General features: G+C 35.4%; 1 non-coding gene and 1 pseudogene across 1 annotated transcript; both read left to right on the forward strand.

Annotated features, from left to right (window-relative positions):
* The window catches only part of LOC100470187, a 163985-nt pseudogene that overhangs the window by 35362 nt on the left and 109227 nt on the right, over positions 1–19396 (forward strand).
* Positions 13466–13567, forward strand: LOC117802491. The gene has a single exon (XR_004625872.1). It is a non-coding gene; the product is annotated as a U6 spliceosomal RNA (small nuclear RNA).

The following is a 19396-nucleotide window of genomic DNA, read 5'->3' on the forward strand; positions in this document are numbered from 1 at the left end:
AAAAAAAAAAGAAAGAAAATTGTATAACGCCCTATAGGACAAAGAAAGCATAACCATAGAAATCAATCATTTTCTCTACAAAAAAATTATTTGCATCTCTACTGATCAAAAAAAATTTGCTCTAATTTAGTTACTGTGTAACTTTCCAGAGTCTGAGACTTAATTATTGGTAAATAGTAAATCAAAAATGTTACCTTTTTTTAGAGTGACAGATGACCTCTGGACAGGTTAGTCAAATAATACTCTGTTACTAATTTGAAAAGACGCATGGTAATCTTATTTGCCTTATTTGTAAGTTTTAGCTAACATCCTTGAAAAGGAAATCACTCAGGATGTTTTGGGATATATTCCGCAGAGTCCAAAAACAGAGAGCAGTAGCTGACTCCTGCCTGAAGAAGCTAAAGTGAACTACAGCTAGAGTCTAATCAGGGCCCTAGAAGTCCAGAAGGCAATAGTAGGGCAGACTAACATCCTTGATGATAGACTGTCTTTAGTGCTACTGCACTGAGATGGTCCTGAAACTCCAAGTGTTGTAGGACTGTTCTTCACTGAGCAGGTCTGGGCCTTTGGTTGAGAGGGTAAGTACAGAGTCTTCTTGGTCCTGATCAGTATGGTCTTCTGGAGGGGCACAGGGACCTCAGGAGAAAGCCTGGAAGTATGGTGCTGGATACCCAGGGACTGAGTTAGAAGTTACAAGAAACCAGCTGGGAGATAGATACTGCTAGTTGATCATGACAGCTGTAGGAAAGAATGGCAAGCACACAACCGTTAAAGGGCAACAAAAGCACGCACAAGAGAAAGATCTAGCTTTCGTCATTAGATAGGCCCACTCAGGATCACTAACTTAACCAATCTGCCCGGCCCAGATTGCTAACAAGTGAAATACCTCTAAGAACTGGCCTATAGACTCACTGACCACAACCCTTGTCCAGGCAGGAAAATGGAGAATGTGAGCAAGAAGAAAGCAGAGAATAGAAGAACCTTACAACCCTCCCCAAACAGGCTTTGTGCCTGAAGTAAGTTAAATCAGAGGGGTGTGTGTGTGTGTGTGTATGTGTGTGTGGTCTTTATTTTCACAACACGTACTCCAGATACACTGCAGTGATTCTTTTTAATTTTAAGTGAGCCAAATGATCTTTTTTCCTAGTTTTATTGAGACATATTTACTCATAAATATACTAATTACTCATACAACATACTATATACTATACTAATATACTGTATTAGTTTAAGGTGTACAACATAATGATTTAATGTATTTATGTATTTCAAAATGATTATCACACTAAGTTTAACTATCCATCACCTCACATAGTTACAAATTTTGTTTTCTTGTGATAAGAACTTTTAAGATCTATTCCCTTAGCAATTTTCAAATATATGATGGATACTTGATACGGTAACTATAGTGACCACACTGTGCATTTCACCCCCAGAATTAATTTATCTTACAACTAGAAGTCTATACCTTTTGACCACCTTCACCCATTTCTTCACCCTCTACCCCAACCTGAAGTAGATTAAGTTAGAGATCTACCACTAAGTTTAGAATTTTAATGCTTATGTGGGACTGGATAGTAATTTTGGGTATTGACTGGATACTGAATTTCTGAATTATGACTTTTTATGACAAAAACTATTTTTCTTTGTTTTTTATTTGAATGGGAACGGAGAAGTAATGAGCATGCCCCAGTTTTCATTGAGGAGCAGGGAAGAAATATATCTCTCTAAATAAAATAAATAAAGGGAGAATGGGAAATAGAAATAAAAACTCATTGTGGTTACCATCTACATGCCATCCTTTTTCACTAGTAGTAGAAATTTCTTCCCTTATATGAGGAAATCAAGAATAGGACTTATACACATTCCAGGACCATATCTATTCACCTTACTATGATCCCATATTACTATTTTGGGGTTCAGGAATTGAAAGTAAAACTTCACCAAGTTGATGAGAATAACCACAACTAAAGAAATCAAAATGATAGTAAGGAATACTTTGTTCCTTATTCCACTTTTAGATGTCTGTGCTAAACTTTTTAGGTATGTTATGTAAAGAGAAATGTATACCATTCCAATGGGGAAACATTTTTTGCTTTCTAATGTGACATTAAATTGGTAGCCTGGAAGATATGTGATATTCCTCATAAGTAAATTTTTACTTTTGAAGATAAAAACAAAATTTATCCATTTGAACAAAACCTTTTTGTTTTGTTTTGGTTTTGGCTTTTTTAGCTAGGGATGCTGCATGGGTTTGTAGCAAACTGCGGCTTTCAAAGTTAAATAGTTTTTGGGTTGAATGCCACCTCCATCACCTTTTAACTTTCTAATTTGAGCAAGATAGTTAATCTTTCAGAGCCTCAGTTTTCTCATCAATAAAATAGGGATAATATCCACTTCATTACATTTTAAATGTAATTTCTCATCCTTTTGTACTATAAATAGGGATTAGACAGTATACTAATAATAGCCTGACAAGGAAAAACTATTTAACTTTTTGAAAAAATACTTGTAATCTTCAAGTCTTATTATGATGTATGTGACTTGGTGAATAGTTTTTCCTTCTGAGTTTGACACGGAGACTGAATTTGAACTTCAGATCCAAATGGCTTTCCATTAGGTCCACTCTGCTGAGCTCTGCTCCAGGGACCACTGGAGGTTCATTGGTTTTCCTCAGAACTCTGAGCTGCTTGGCTGCAGCTAGTGACACTTGGGTTCTAATGCCAGGCACTTTGATTACTTTTCTGCTTCAGGTCATAATTCAAAGTATAGAAATGGTTTTGAAAATCTCTAAGCAATTTAGGTCCTGGAATAGAAATCTCAAAAGTCAGCTGGTTTGAATTCCCAAGCTCTGGAGAGACAACAATTTGAGAGCTATGTATAAACCTAGATGCTAGCTTGCTGTGAAATTTTAAGAAAAACTAAAGCTCCTTTAGAAAAGGACTATGAAACAAATGAGTACTAAAGACTCTGATGTTCTTGTCAGAACTCAGTGGGAAAGAGGTAGTGCGTGAATGAAACTCCAGAACACGGGGAATATTCCTGGGTCTCTATGACCCCACCTTGGGAACAAGAACCAAGAACTAGCTCTGTTGTTGTCAGAAAAGAAGAACTGCAAGTGTGAATCTGGAGACAGAGTCTCCAGGCGATAATGAGGTGTAAAGATCAGCTGATCATTTGGCAAAGGATCAAATAACCCTTGGTGCAGTGCAGGGTAAACTGTTTTGACACAATGTCTGAGGACTCAAAATTCAACAATACAACCAACTTTCTATGAACCTAAGAAGAAAAATCAGATCTTCCCACTGTGCATGTGAACACTTAGGTCAAGTCACCAGGCAAATGGGCTACACTCACAATTATATAGTATTTAGTAGAACGAATGATAAGTCTAAAATTCTATATGGGAATGAATCCAGTAGTTCAGCATAGTACACCTGAGGATAAACTAAAGCATTTCACCGTCAGCTCTGGACCCCATTGGATGACAGTTGTTCCTGGGGACCTGAACTCCTTACATTCCGGATTGCAAATGTCTGCTTGGTGAGTGGGTCCCACAAGGACTACAGCAGAGGAGGAGAAGTTTCCTTCTGTAAAATGAAAGCCCTCTGGAGGCAAGAAGTTTGTCATCATTGGGAGATGAGTAGCTGAAATCAGAGATGAGGCTGTGAAGATACTATTTTGGGAATAAGAGGGATACAATATAGTCACAGCTAATGGTTTAATGGGATAGTAAACATCAGATGAGCATAAATATTTTTTATGAATGGTAATAAAGATTAGAAAGGAAAATAAACAGGTTCCATAAGTAAAAAACTAGTGGGAGGAAGATCTAATTTTGATTAAGAGAGTCAGGAAAGGACTTTTTGAGAAACTGACCTATACTCTGAGATCAAATTACAAACATGGTAGAGGACCTCTAAGGACTCTTTCAGTTTATAATCCATAAGCTATGAGAGAGAACAGGATGAGGAGGGGTAAATACCATTTCTAGCTACCGGGATGAATATAGAATGCATTAAGTAGTGTCTGGGAATACTGAATGTGGTTCCTGACAAAATTAGTCCCCTCAGCGCCTGTTATAGTGTCTAGAATTCTAGTATTATTGCATTCTCTCCAGTCTTGCATTACATTCCAGGAAACTTATTTTTAAAAACAAATTGCACTGCAGTTAATTAGGACAAATCTTGTATAAGTAGGGATGTTAGTTACCATAGTCTTCTCTGTCACTATTCCTGGAGATAAGAAAGATATGAACAGGTTATACTATTTCATGACAAGAGATAATTCAGTGTCTCCTTCCCAGAAAACTGGATTTCTGCCATTTCTTCCCAAGAAACTGATACATGTTTATTTTTGCCAAGCACCAAAACAAATTTTAAATTGTTTTGCTGTTGGAAAGAACCAATATGTGGTTTTCCAAAGATATTTTTCCTCTATTACTTGAAATATGTTCATTTGTACTCAACTCAAACTGTTGCTTAATAAAAGCCATTTGATGTCCAAGCCAACTTTTGAAGATTATTGCATCTTTCCCCAAAAACCTTTTGAGAGAAAATTATCATCTGCCAGCAAGAAATAGAACTGGACTAATACTAAATTTTGTTCTGTCATAAACCAGGGGCTAACGTTTGAAGGGGCTAATAAAAAATAATAATAAAAATTTAGAAAACTAGAACTAACTGCCCTTGATCAGTGGGCACAGGAAACTGACACACTTTTAAATTCAAAACAAATGTGAAAGATTTTTGACCAGTGAAAGATGTGATTCCAGGAAAGCCAAAACCTTGGTTTTAGATAAACATATTAGAGACTGAATTCAGTTTATAAGTTTAGTTTTTTTTAGAAAAACAGGTGAAAGACTTTAGTTCCAGCCAACTGACTTGCTTCTTGTGCCCTGAGGAAGAACAGACGGATGGAATGGTCTGAAGGTGCTTCTCTAGCTAAGGAGAAAAGAGACCTTGAAATAGATCACTTAGTCGGACCTCTCATTATTTTAACTACTACTCAGCATACAATAGCACAACACGGATAATAAAGTATTATGTTCCCAAAGGAAGCTTCTTGAAAGGCTAGCTTGGCAGCTGTTCATTTCACCTGGAAACTTCAATTCAACATTACAACAAATGGAGTCTGGCGAGGAACTGTGAGAGGTCCCTAATTTATTAACATCAAGAGGCAAGTTTTAAAGGGACAGTTTTCCTTTCTGTGCATAATAGTTTAGCAAAGGTCAGAATCATTTACAATCCCCAAAATGTGCAAGTAAATAACTTTGATTACACAGTAATGTGAGGCGAGGAATGTTCTTCCTCACATTGATTTGGTGAGCCTAAGAAAATCCAAAGAGTAGGACATCACAAAACTGCACATTTTCCCTTTCAGTGCCATTCTGCCTGAGGGTCTCAGTTTATCTCTTTTCCCACCTGTCCCCAAACATTTTTCTAGATATCTCAGTAATGAGGGGCCACTCATGCTCTGAGTCTTCCGAGATTATGTTCCCCAGGGCTGTTTGTTAATAGTTATTATTAACATTGAAGCTACTTCAGTAATAATTTTTGCCAATATATAAGCCTAAGGAAAGGTTTTGTTATTTAAGGTTTAGATTTATAGCTTCAACGTCCACATTTTCTAAAAAACCACACAGAGAAATAAACCTTTAATTAAAGTGAAAGTCTAATGAATATGAAAAAGTATCTTAATTGTGAAAAGATTTATTGGATTTAGCTTTATTGGGCTTACAAAGCACAGACCTCTGGGGATCGGATATCACTGAGATTATCCTTGGCACCTTAAGAGAAACAGCTTGGTCATGATTTAGTGATCGAGAACAAGCACAATTTTCTGGAGTTAAAGCATATTGACAGTATTTTTATGAGGTTAAGCCAAGGCATCTCATAAGCTTGCATTGTATAAAGAATCATATTCCTGGATTTTCAAGGATTCTGTGGGGGCTCCAGATTGGCTAAAAGGGAATCGACTGACTCCTTAATTTCTGCTAATCTCCAGTCTAGTCTTTTTTTTCCAGTTTCTTGTCATGCATTATTTCAGTAATATTCTTGGCCATACCATAAACTCCTTTGCTCTTCTGTCTTTTCATCACACCTCATAAGCAAAACCTTATCCCTCATGCAGCCCACTTTCTTCTTTCTCTCTGTCATCACCCAAGTGGCCAAGTCCCCCCCAATACTCCTATTGGTATTATTATAAATTTGAGTTCACTAGCCTCAAAGGAGCCATCAGAACTGTTTACAATTCCTACTCAATTCTCTCATCCTCTGCTCTCTCAATTCCCACAGTCTTATTGCTGAGTTCCATATAAACACACACACACACACACACACACACACACACATTTTTATGTCTCATCTGTAAGAAGAAACTAATAATAAATAAACTCTCTAGGTTTGTTGGAAGAATTAAAAGAATTGTTATATAAGGCTCTTAAAATAATGGCCAGTGAACAATAAGGGCTACATATCATCATTGTTATTATTATTATTATCATCATTATTATTATATACAGTTGCCTAATCTATATTTCTATTTGAAGGCAGTTTAAATTCAACATATCAGGGATGAATTTATGACCCCAAACAAACATTTTATTTATTTTTTAAATGATTTTTTATTATATTATGTTAGTCACCATACAGTACATCCCAAGATTCCGATGTAAAGCTCGATGCTTCATTAGTTGTGAATAACACCCAGTGCACCATGCAATACGTGCCCTCCTTACTACCCATCACCAGTCTATCCTAATCCCCCCACCCCCCTCCCCTCTGAGGCCCTCAGTTTGTTTCTCATAGTCCATAGTCTCTCATGTTTCATTCCCCCTTCTGATTGCCCCCCCTTTCTTTATCCCTTACTTCCCCTACCGATCATCCTAGTTCTTATGTTCCATAGATGAGAGAAATCATATGATAATTGTCTTTCTCTGCTTGACTTATTTCACTTAGCATTATCTCCTCCAGTGCCGTCCATGTTGCAGCAAATGTTGTGTAATCGTTCTTTCTGATGGCTGAGTACTATTCCATTGTATATATGGACCACAGCTTCTTAATCCAGTCATCTGTTGAAGGGCATCTCGGCTCCTTCCACGATTTAGCTATTGTGGATAATGCTGCTATGAACATTGGGGTGCATGGCCCTTCTCTTCACTACATCTGTATCTTTGGGGTAAACACCCAGTAGTGCAATGGCTGGATCATAGGGTAGCTCAGTTTTTAACTTTTTAAGGGACCTCCACACTGTTTTCCGGAGTGGCTGTACCAACTTGCATTCCCGCCAACAATATGGGAGGGACCAAACAAACATTTTAGGAGCACCTATTCAATGAATTGTACCACCATCCATCCAGTTTTACAAGCCAAAGGTAAGGAGATATCCTTGACACTTTATTCTCTCTCTCATGAATCCTCACCCTGATATCCAGTCTATTAAGCACCGAACAGTGTGGTAGACACAGTATGTTGTGGGAAGCATTAGATTGCTTCTTTCCCTTTCTTTCCTATATTCTACCACATGTTCCTCCTTCCAGTTTCATGCACATGGAAAGCTTTTGCAGACACTACATCTTTTGTCCATCATGCTCTTACTCCACCTGCCCAGGTCTAATCTTGATTAACTTCTCTCTATACTCCCAACAGGATAAAATCTTTGTTCTCTCTCTAAGTCAGGTGGTTTTTTTATGTCTTCTCTTTGAATTATGTTCCTTTTTTAAATAAGACTATTATCAGTTTTAACTAAGCATCTTTTGGTCTGATAATGTGATGAATTATCCTCTGTGTAGAATACAAGATCCATAGATTGGGAACCGCATCTGGCTTTGCTTACCATTATATCCACATAACCTAGCACAGTTCCTAGGGTCCAGATAATGATAAAAATATATTTTCCAGAAAATGGAAGAAGCACTATTTTTTTTTAAATATTTTATTTTTATTTATTCGACAGAGATAGAGACAGCCAGCGAGAGAGGGAACAGAAGCAGGGGGAGTGGGAGAGGAAGAAGCAGGCTCATAGCAGAGGAGCCTGATGTGGGGCTCGATCCCATAACGCCGGGATCACGCCCTGAGCCGAAGGCAGACGCCCAACCGCTGTGCCACCCAGGTGCCCCGGAAGAAGCACTATTTGCAATAAGAAAACAGAAAGCCTTTTAGACATCAAAGGAACAAGTAAATGAATGAAATATAGGAAAAAGGTAGATAAAAATCAGTGAATCCAAAAGTCAGTTCTTTAAAGAGATCAATAAAATCAAATCATCTTTAGCTAGACTGACCAGGAAAAAGAGAGAAGACGTAATTACTAACATGAGAGATGAAAGAGAGGACATTACTCCCAACTTTATATAAATAAAAAGTATTGTAAGAAAATATTTATATGACAACAAATTAGATTACTTAGGTGAAACTTTTTTAAATTCTAGAAAGACATAAACTAATGAAATAGACTTAGGAAGAAAAGAAAATCACAATACATATAATAAGTAAAAATTCGAATTAGTAATTTAGAAAACGTCCCACAAAAGCACCCAAGCCCAGAAGCCCTTCATGAATGAATTGTAGCAAACACTTAAAGAAGAATTAATACAAATCTTTCAAAAACTCTTGCAAAATATAGAAAAGAAGAAATTACTTCCAAACTCATTTTATGAGACCATAATTATCATGAAAGCAACCAAATAAAGGCAACAAGAAAAGGGGGGGGGAATCTACAGATCAATATCCTTAGATTCAAAAATCTTCAATAAAATGCTAACACTGATTCCAGAAACATAAAAAAAGAATTACTCATAGTCAATTGTATATCATGATGTGAAAGAATTAATTTGGACCCCCACCTCATCCCATATAAAATATGTGTATGTGGATGAGTGTGTGTGTATTTCAAGCCACATATGTAATTACAAACGTTTTAGTAGTCACTTTTTAGTTTTTATTTTAAAAAGCACTTACTGATAAAAATTTGAATGCTTCTCTTCTAAAATAAGGAAACTAGCAAGAATTTCTGCTGTTACTATTTCCATTCAAGATAGTGAAGGTTCTAGCCAGCACAAGATGAGAAATAGGAATTAAATCACCCAAATTGGAAAAGAAATAAAACTTTCTGTATTCACATTTGGCATAATTGTCTATTGAGAAATTCTCATGGACTCTACAAGAAAGCTTCCAGAACCAATGAGCTTGGGAAAATTTTTGGATGCAACATAAGTATAAAAAAATCAATTGTATTTCTAAATACTAGTAAAAAACAGTTTCATATTGAAATAAAAACAACCACTTCAAGTAATAGCAAAAATATGAAAAATTAAGAATAAATCTGATAGAATATATGCAAGACCTGTTCACTGTAAACTATAAAACATTTATGAGAGGAATTAAAGATCTAAACAAACTGGGAGACATACCATACTAATTGTTGGAAGTCTTAATGTTGGTAGTGTGTCACTTCTTCCACATTGATACATAGAGTTGATGAAATGAAATCAAAATCCTACCAGGTACTTTATAGAAACTGACAACTTTAAAAATAAAGAACAAATTTGGAGCACTTCTACTACTTTTATATAGCTGTAGTATCAAGACAATATGATACTGCATAAAGATAGACAAACAGGGCAATGGAATGAATAGAAAATCCAGAAATTGTGTGTATATATTGAAGTAAATTTCTACAAAGACTCAAAGTCAATTCAATGGAGAAAGAATAGTCATTTCAATAAATTACCATGGAAAAATTAATTAGATGTCCAAATACAGAATATTTAACTTGAATCCATATTTTGCACCATATACAAAAATTAGCTAAAAATGGATCGCAGACGTAAATATAAAAGCAAAACTATAAAACACATAGAAGTAAAACATAAGAGATCTTTGTGACCTTGTATTAGGCAAAGAATTCTTACATACAATACCAAAAGCAGCCTATAACAAATTTATTTTTTTTTAAAGATTTTGTTTGTTTCCTTGTCAGAGAGAGAGCAAGAGAAAGAGAGCACAGACAGGGGGAGAGGCAGACAGAGGGAGAAGCAGGCTCCCCGCTGAAAAAGGAGCCGGATATGGGACTTGATCCCAGCACCCTGGGGTCATGACCTGCACCAAAGGCAGACACTTAACCTACTGGGCCACCCAGGCATCCCAGCCTATAACAGATTTAATAAATTAGACTTCATCAAAATTAAGAACTTACACTCTTTGAAAGGAAGAGAATGAAAACACAAATCACAGACTAGGAGAAAATATTTTCCTATCACTCATCTGATGAAGGACGTGTAGGTAATATATATCCACAAGTTAAATAACTCTCAAAACTCAATAATAAGATTACACAAAAATATATTGCAATAATAAAATAAACTGGACAAAAATTTAAAAGATGCTTCAGAAAAGGAGATATACAGATTACAAATAAGTACGTGAAAAGATTCACAATAATTAGTCCTGAGAGGAATATAAATTAAGACCACGACTTGATACCAACACATATTATTAGACTGTCTGAAATTTATAAAAAAAAAAACCATCATATTAAGTACTGGAGAAGATGTCTCATGCAACTGTATCTCTTATACACTGATGGGAAGATGGGAATACGAAATGGTACAATCACTTTAGAAACAGTTCAGCAGCCTTTAAAAAGCTAAATATACTTCTATTATATGACCTAATCATTCCACTCCTATTTCTCCAAAAGAAATGAAAGCATATGTCTACAAATGACCGGAACTCAAATTTTCATAGCAGCTTTATTTGTAATAGCCAAAAATTAAAAGAACCCAAATGGCCATCATCATGTGAATGGATAAGCAAATTGTGGTGTGTTCCTAAAATGGAATATCTTTTTTTTTTAAGATTTTATTTATTTATTCGACAGAGACAGAGACAGCCAGCGAGAGAGGGAACACAAACAGGGGAAGTGGGAGAGGCTCTGCTAGGAGCCTGATGTGGGGCTCGATCCCATAACGCCGTGATCACGCCCTGAGCCGAAGGCAGACGCTTAACCACTGTGCTGCCCAGGTGCCCCTAAAATGGAATATCTTTGAATGTAAAGGAATAAGCTATTGCTACATGCAAACACATGCATGTATTTGTAAATATTCTGAATGAAGAAGCCAGAGGGGGAAAATGCTAACTGTATGGTGCCATTTGTATGAATTCTAGGATTTTCGAATTCTCTGTAGTGAAAGAAAGCATATTAGTATTTGCCTCAAGATGAACATGGGCATGAAGCTGGGGGAGAGAGGCATCACAGGGGGCATTAGGAAGTGATTGGGGATATATTTGTTATCTTGACTATGGTGATGGCTTCACAGGTGTACGCATATGTAAAAAGTTATCAAAGTATACACTTGAAGCGTGTTCAGTTTATTAACTATCAATACCTCCACAAAGATGTTTAAAAACTATCATGAAGTCTCTACTAGACGTTTGTACTGACTATAGTTGTGTCAGACAGAATTGTCATTTCTACTCATGTATCTGTTGATTTCAAGGAGGACCAAATAGTTGCCTTGATTAAGATCACTTATTTCCTGCCTGAATTTCAGGGTTTATCTGTTCTGCTAGGTGTTGTTGACATTATTTTAATTATATAATTGGTCAAATCATTTTTATTGCCAGTGAAATTATCCTTTCCAAGTATGATCTGGGTTCCCTTCTAGGTTTCATTTGAAAGAAATCAATAGGGTAGCATTGAGAACACAAATCACAATATTTGATGAATTATTAAACATAGCACTTACATTAAACCTGGCCTTGAAAGTATGACACCAGATATCAGGAGTTAGTTCGATAGTATCTCAAATGTAAAGTTGAGAAATCTTCCCTTCCTTTCCAGGGCCAGGAAATTCCTCTGATCAAGCCTTCTGCAAGTTTTACTTGAAATGTTAATAAAATTGCTTTTGTAGGCTTTGGCTGTCACCTATTACCTGCATATTTATTTTTGCCTTCTTATGTAGATCTTGTGCCTATTAAAGAACACTGTTCAGAACGTATTCCAATAGAAATCATAGCAGGAAATGCTTTAAACCATGTTACAACCCGGGGGAATATGCCACATTCCCTAAAGTAACAGAGACTCTCTAGTGCCCAGTGTAGAGTAGAGGATGGGGAAGGAGTAGATTTTACTCTAAATATGATCAGTGAAAAAATATATATACTGAAATATTAAGAGTTATTATAACCAAGAAGAAAAATGGTGAGTTTCATTTTCTTCATGCTTGTTTATCTTCTAATTTTCTCACAATAAATATAGTATTCTGTTTTAATAAGAAGAAAATTTAAGGAAACAAGATGGAAAAACCAGAATCAACTTTCTAGCCTTTCAAATTGGTCAAGCTAAAACTATCCAGAGGATAGAAAATTTTCTCAATTGAAAAACAAAAAGAATAAAAATTAGTAAAATGCAAGCTTCTTGAAATCAGTGATGATACCTTATTTTAGTACAAATTATATTTTGTTGAGATCCATCTATTCAGTATCAGACATTGTGATATACATGAAGCCTACAAAAATTAGTAAAACACCACTGCTGCTCTTAAAATAACAGCCAAATGGGGGCACCTGGATGGCACAGCGGTTAAGCGTCTGAGTTCGGCTCAGGGCTTGATCCCGGCGTTATGGGAACGAGCCCCACATCGGGCTCTTCTGCTGGGAGCCTGCTTCTTCCTTTCCCACTCCCCCTGCTTGTGTTCCCTCTCTCGCTGGCTGTCTCTCTGTCAAATAAATAAATAAAATCTTAAAAAAAAAAAAAAAGCCAAATGGAGGAGATGGGAACATATACAAGTGTAGAAGCTATTCTATTGATATGCATATTAAGTTCTGAAAATTTCTCCTCAAATTCCACTTCTTCATTAGATCTAACCAATATAAGTTAACACTAACACCATCTGTTGTTGACTGGCTTTTAACTTGAATGTTGTTTCCTCTTTTTAAATGAAAGTTCGTAAGTATAAGCAATGTTGTACATGTAACAGTGGTGCTTCTCCAACATGTAACATGGTAGAGAGTGTACTAAGTGTCAGGAAATCACAGAAGCAAGAAAGGTGGGGTATGTGGAGACCATCAAATCTCTCTCTTTTGGGGAATCACAAGGCTAGAATATAACGTTAATAAGTGAACAACAAAATCTCATGGGAAGATTAGAAATTTATCTTTTTGGGAACTGAAAGTCTCAATTTTGCGCCTCTAAGGATCAGAACCTTTATTCAGTATTGGTAAATAGAGACATAGAAGGTAAATGGTCAGGCTGAATCTCCAGTCATTTTAGGATTGCCCAAGAAACTGCTAATCTTGCCAATTTAGTCTTTTTAGAATTCAGTTTTTGTAAATTTCTCCTCTGCAGTTAGATAAGAAAGCATACACATGCACAATCGATTCTCATTTTTTGTGGATTCTATATTGTAAATTTGCCTACTTGCTGGAATGTATTTGCAACCATAAAGCCAATGCTTGTGGGTTTTATGCTTGCTTCGGCAGCACATACACTAATTTTGGAATGATACAGAGATTAGCCTGCCCCTGCACAGGATGACACACAAATTCATGAAGTGTTCCATAAAAAGAAAATATTTGCAGGGTTTTCATGATCATTTGCAGACAACACAAAGAATAAAGAAAATTTTGAGTAACCTGATGCACATTTCCAGCTGAAGTCAGACAAGGCCACACTCTTTTTGTTTCACTTCTCATATTGTAAACAAGTATCTTTTTCATGGTCCATTAAGTGTCATCTTTTTTTGAATCTTTGTGCTTTTTGTTGATTTTGCTGTTTAAAATGACCCCCAAGTGTAGTGCTGAAATGCTTGCTATCTAGTGTTACTGAGTGCAAGAAGGCTATGATGTGCCTGACAGAGAAATACATGTGTTAGATAAGCTTCATTCAAACATGAGTTATAGTGTTGTTAGTCTTGAGTTTAATGTTAATGATTTGGCAACATATATTAAATAAGGTATCTTTAAACAGAAATACGCATAAAACAGGGCTTTGTATTGATCAGTTGACAAGAATGTTGTGACAAGAGGCTTGCAGGAACCTACCTCTGTATTTCCCCTGGGAGCAATGATTCAGTGTTTGCTAACTCAGTGTCTGCAACAACTCAATAGAATGGAACTAATGAGAATGAGAATCATCTGTATGTTTGTATATTTGCACACACATATAGTTTATTTTAAATATACATATATACATATTGCATATATATACACATATTTTAAATATGTATAAATAAGTATATTTTTAAAATATGTATAATATTTTAAGAATATGTATAATATATATATATTTTTTAAACATACATACACACACAAATATACATATTGACTAATTAGTTGACTAATATTCACCATGAAGAGTAACATTAGTCTTCCAATCCCTGAATCAAGTTACATGCTATCTGCTGTAAATTGCATTTATATGTTTATGAAAGACAATAGAACCTCTTTGAAGTTAGAATTTTCCCAGAAAATCTGGCCCTCGTGACCATTGGCCTCAGGTAGACCAATTCTGACTGTAGGAGCAGTGAGCAGTTATTACAGGAAGGATATTTGCATTAGCTTCAGCATTCTAGCCAAAGGATATTTTTCAGTGCCTGAGCAAAGGGAATTAGAAAAAGAAGAGGAAAGACAACTAAGAAAAAAAAAAATAATTCATTTATTAAAACCTCTGAGTACTATTAAATTCCCCTGACCTGAAATCAGGATATTTTTATATCCTTCTCGTTATTTTTAGTATTTGTTACTGCCCTTATGGGCCTGATCTTTCCATCTGCCAGATGAATTTAATCGAATTCCTTGGGCTAAAAAGCAAAAATCAAGAAAGATTGCAAAGATAGAAATATATATGCTCTTGAATCAAATGAAAAGGAGATCTAGGAAGAACAAAAAATAAAATTCAGTCAAGAAATATGTAACTCAGGGGCGCCTGGGTGGCACAGCGGTTAAGCGTCTGCCTTCGGCTCAGGGCGTGATCCCGGCGTTATGGGATCGAGTCCCCATGTCAGGCTCCTCAGCTATGAGCCTGCTTCTTCCTCTCCCACTCCCCCTGCTTGTGTTCCCTCTCTTGCTGGCTGTCTCTATCTCTAATAAATAAATAAAAAATCTTTAAAAAAAAAAAAGAAATATGTAACTCAGACTTTGGCCAAAAACACTAGAATAAAGTCTGGCAATTTTGAAAGCTCAGGTATGTGGTTTCACTTCTATTCAGAGGAGGATGGTAACCAAATTTGGATTTTCATTCAAACTGACCTTCACTTTTCCAGTGCCATCTTCCAGAAACAACTACCTCTTTGTGAATAGATGTGTGAGTAATGACACAAAATAATGAATCCTAGAAGGATGGAGTTCAATATGAAAATCACAGGTGTATTTTTCAGGGTGGTGTCTAATTCTTTATCTAATTAATCAAAACTTAGTCCTGTTCTGGGGCTATACTAAGGATATTAGGTGGGTTTTTAATTGTAAACTATGACTTGCCAAAACAATATTTTAAATTTATCCCCTACATCTTTAGAGAATGAGAAAAACCATCTATCTTCTTTAAATCTATATTTGGAAGTTTGATTTTAATTTCAACTGCCAAGAACATTGGCGAAATTGCAATCCTGCAATATGACCATTCTCAACTACATTAAGTGACAAGAACAAAAATATGTGCTGGTCCCATGACAAGCTCTTCATGATAACAGGGATGTCCCTGCCTTTGCAGACATAAGAGGACCCATGACAAATGATGTGCACCAAGAGACTGACAGCTAATCTTCTCCTGCACTTGCCTGCTGCATTATACTGAGTGAGGAGATGTGTAGCAAGCTGATAATACACACAGTCCCTCCCCTTCCATAACGTGTTCTCTGCCATTCCTCTTATTCCTTCTTTTGTAGCAACCAACCTTATCCAATATTTGAGGCTCTTTTAAAGCTAATGATCTTAGGCTCTGAAAATATGAAAGGTTATTATATAGGGAATGATGGCCAGCTGTTTCTCATCCAACTGAAGATAGATCTTGAGCTGCTGCCATTCATCCCAGAAGGATTGAATAAATGCTTTTTGATCATAATGATGACGGTTGTGATGATGACGATGGTGCTCAGACAGCATCAGGCATAGAGAAGACCTGGACTGCAGTCTGCAGAGCCCCCCACTCTGATAAAAGGAATGTCCTGACATTGAAAATTAGGAATTTAGTGCTGATTCAAACTTACTCTGCATTTAACATGAATTTGCTAAGCATCCATTGTGAGGCCAGTGTTGTGATTGAACCCAAGGAATGTATAAAATTATAGGTCAAAAACCTGTCTCTGTCAAGCTGATTTACAGCTTATTTTAAAACAAGGACTTTCCTCTGTGAAATTATTAAGCAGTCTTTAAAGATGACATGTAATTACCGTACTGGCTATTTTTGAGTTCAGGAAGTTTGAGTACTCAAGGGAGCCTTCATGAAGGAAGTGAGGTTTCAGCTAGCCTTGAAGAATAGATAGGATTAGGAATAACGGAAAGATAGGTACTCGTTCTATAAATATTTATACTGTATACCTAACAATGTTCTAGGCCTACCTGGAATCATAGAATGAGATAGTTAAAAGGCATGTTTGAGATTATAAAGTACCCCTATTTTACACAAATGAGGAAGGGATATCTAATCCTTATGCTCTGTGGGTGGGCAATTATAGGAAATTAGTGGTAGAGCCAGGAACAGAAAATTTCTACTGTAGGTCAGTATTTATATATGAAAAATGTATCATTTCTCCTGCCTTAATTGTCCAGTTAGTTAACCAGGACCCACATTAGAAATGGCCTGAAAATAACTAGAAAGTATCATAGAGAACAGAGAAGCATTATCATAAAATAAGGAGAAGAAATCCCTCCATCCACCGAAATCATCACCTTGAAAACAAAACAAGAAACATTTCCATTGTTAAGAAATTAATCTCTTCATATGAAACATATTCTTTTTAAAAATTTTTTCTTGTAAAAAATAATACTGTGATTGGTCAGACATTTCCTATATTTGATTAATCAATACTTTAAGGGGTTTTTTTTTGTAAATTTATTGTCTTAAGTAGAATGTCTACAACTTATCTTCATTTTAGTGGTGTCGAGTTTATATATTAGCCAGAGTTGTTAAATTCCAAGTTATTTTATTCTAACTTTCCAGATATCAATAAATCTTAGCTTATACTTTAGAGTGGATTTTGTTTTTCTTCCCAATAATGACAGCGAAGAAGCCAGGTATACATAAGGCACTTATAGAGAGGCAGTATATACAGGAATTAAAGTGTAGTCACTGAGTCAGACAGATTTGGCATCAAATTCTACTCTTGAAACTTGAATTCCTCTTCTTCCATATGAGAAGAATATGGTTCCTAACTCCCAAGATAATTGTAAAGATTAAAGTAAATAATGCATGCAAAATAATTAACAATTTCTGGCATATAGTATATCCTCAACAAATTATGGGTAAATGTTAGTTATTAAGTAGCTTGAACATGGGGATGAGTTATGTTTATGTTTGGCTACTAAATTGGTGTCAAGGTTGCTGACCAGATAATTAAAGTCACACTTATGACAAAAGTTATCAATTGTGCATGAAGTTGTAAATGCATCCAATTGAGCATGCAACTGTCAGGAAAAGGAAGATGAGTAGGAGACTACCAAAGACTGTTCTAGCTTGAACATCTGTTAATCACATATAAAGCACTTCAGGAGACTCTAGCAGCTTTTTTTTTTTTTGAAACTAATTCTCACCAATAAAAACCTTAGCAAGCACAAATATATAGTCAACAAAATCACCCGTAATAATGCCATTTGAAGTCAGCAAGTTTGATGAGTTTTTAAATTTTCATGTATAAATGTAATTTTTATTATCTATATAATTTTGTACGTATGTAATTAATAAAAGTTGCAGTTTAAAGTAAACAAAGAGTCCAACCACATGAGCTTTTTGTATTCTGCTTTTTCACATATCATATAATATTTAAAAGTATTATTTATTATATAATATTCCACTGAATGATTATTATATTGCCATTTTTAGACATCATTTATAATGATTATCTATAAATAGTGCTAAAATGAACATCCTTGGAAAGAAATCCTTCCCTCTTTGATAATTTCCTTAAGAAAATGCTTAGAGATGATTTACTGTATTAAAGTAAACTAACTTTTTATAGCTGTATATGCTATACAGGTAAACTTCCCTCTATGAAGTTTATGCCAATATATGGTCTCATTACTGTGTAGGGAAGTGTTCAACACCCAATTCAATGCCCTTAGGAGGGGTCATCATCATTCATCATAGCTGTAATAATTGCTGATAATTACTAGGCCCTTACCATGTGGCAGGTCCTGTTTTACTTTACAGATGCTCTATTTTTGAATCTTTTCAATATCTCTATAAGGCATATTATAATTATCCCCATTTTACAGATTAAAAAACTGAGGCACAAACAAATTAAGTTAAATGTCCGAAGATACACAATTAAAACTGAAGTAGGGACTCAAATTCAGGCAATGTGATTTCAAAGATCATGCTTCTAAACTGTAATACAGTATTATTTTCCCACAGCAGTCATCAGTATTGTTTTTAAAGTATTTTTGCAATTTGAAAGAAAAAAACCCACTTTTATTTTCTATATTTTATTAGTAAAGTTAATATTCTCAATATGTTTATTTGGTTTTTATCTGTTTTTTTTTTTTTAGTGTGAATTTTCTGTTCATGTTTATCACTTTATAGAATAGTTTTCCCTGGAGGCAAGATTTTGAAATTAGATTCTAATTGACTCTCTCTTTGGAGTAATAATAAATATGGATTTTCAAGATGGTGACACGATTTATTCATTTTCATGAATTTGGAGGAATTTTGCTAATTGCATTCTCTAGTGAGCTTTGGACTCCCTGCCTGCCAATATATATTGCATTTTACAGGTCCTTTTAGATGTTCGCTTTGGTTTGTAATTGATGGATTTCCTGAAAGCAAAAAGTCACGGGAGATTTAGTGAGTGTGAAATGGTAAATATTGAAAGCATTTTAAATATTGATATGAAAATAGATCTCCTAGCTGGATATCTTTTTGTTCTGCTGTTTCTGGAATGAATACATTAGTTTAAAAATTTTAAGCATAGCAGATGTGAAAGTGCTAGTGTTTGGATTGGTAATAGACTGTTCCCTGCCAGATTTGCTGGTAGCATTTCTGTATTCTGGAAATACGAGAGACATTTACAGCCATAGTGATATTTCCAAACACTTTAATAAATCTAGTACACTCACATGATTATTTGCAATTGCAGAAATACTCCTGGCCTAGAAGAAATTGCTGCACTTAATGGGGTTTGAGGATTAATTGTTGTGTTTAAAGACTACAAAAAAGAGAATGGGCATGAGATGGGATGCAATAA

This window comes from Ailuropoda melanoleuca, chromosome 5 (genome assembly GCF_002007445.2).
Source record: "Ailuropoda melanoleuca isolate Jingjing chromosome 5, ASM200744v2, whole genome shotgun sequence".
In the NCBI taxonomy this organism is placed as follows: Eukaryota; Metazoa; Chordata; class Mammalia; order Carnivora; family Ursidae; genus Ailuropoda; species Ailuropoda melanoleuca.